Genomic DNA, 960 nt, shown 5'->3' on the forward strand with positions numbered 1-960 from the left:
GTCTCGACTTGTAAACGCTGTCTAATACAGGAAATAAAATGTGCACTTCAACTAGGCCTACTTGTCTTCATGCTGGAGTCCATTTCTTCCCAGACAATCATACAACTGCTCAATTCACCCGCTGTAATAGAAACATCAAATTGGTGCCGATTACCCCTTTCTTTCCTCACTAAGTTTTATTGTGTTTCATCACAGTGAACATCAGCCCAATATAATTACAAAAGGCAGACAGTCCATTGCTCCACTGTCATAAACACAGCAGACAAGAGGCGTTGGGGTAATAGTTTTATGAGTTGGCGTTGGGTCCCTTCTTCTTGCCAAATGTTGGTACCACATTCACAAAGTACCTGTTATATTGGGTCCTCCTTTAAGCCAGTCTTCTTTTTCTTCTTCTCCTGCTTGTCCACTTTGGAGGTCTGTCCCCTGACCTTCCCCACTCTGGCCAAGGAGCCATTGACTTTGCCTCCCAACAGTCGGTGGTAACCTCAAGAGTGCTGAACTCCAGTGCAGACTGGCCGATCACATCATCGTCCTGCAGGGGTACCCCGCACAGCAAAACCACCTGGTCATCACAGGACAGTCCCTCCAATGTCTTAATATGAGCCTTGATGTGGGCGACAGTCTCAAGCCCAGACACCTCAAAGGTGTGGAGAGTCTGAGCACGCACAAATAGCTGCATGGTCAACCAAAGTCTCACAGTCGCAGTGCAACAAGCATGTGTTTCGTCTGTAGAATGAAAACAGGAAGTGGCAAGAACACGAAAGGTCTAATTCAATCAACTCAGCTATTCAGCATTCATGATTAGAGCTAAACACACGACAATGTTCTCTTGGGGGCCGGGCTATTGCTTATAAAATATACAGACAGGTTTCTCCTTTGCCTGAACATAACCTAATCAATTAGATCAAGCCAAGCAGGCGTTGGTGTGTTGTTGTGGTTCATGCGGTAAACATGCACATA

General features: G+C 45.8%; 1 pseudogene; it reads right to left on the reverse strand.

Annotated features, from left to right (window-relative positions):
- Positions 1 to 285: 285 nt before the first annotated feature.
- Positions 286 to 679, reverse strand: LOC106574669 (ubiquitin-like FUBI-ribosomal protein eS30 fusion protein pseudogene; annotated as a pseudogene).
- Positions 680 to 960: the final 281 nt, after the last annotated feature.

The sequence above is a fragment of the Salmo salar genome, chromosome 16, assembly GCF_965601325.2.
Source record: "Salmo salar chromosome 16, fSalSal1, whole genome shotgun sequence".
Lineage (NCBI taxonomy): Eukaryota > Metazoa > Chordata > Actinopteri > Salmoniformes > Salmonidae > Salmo > Salmo salar.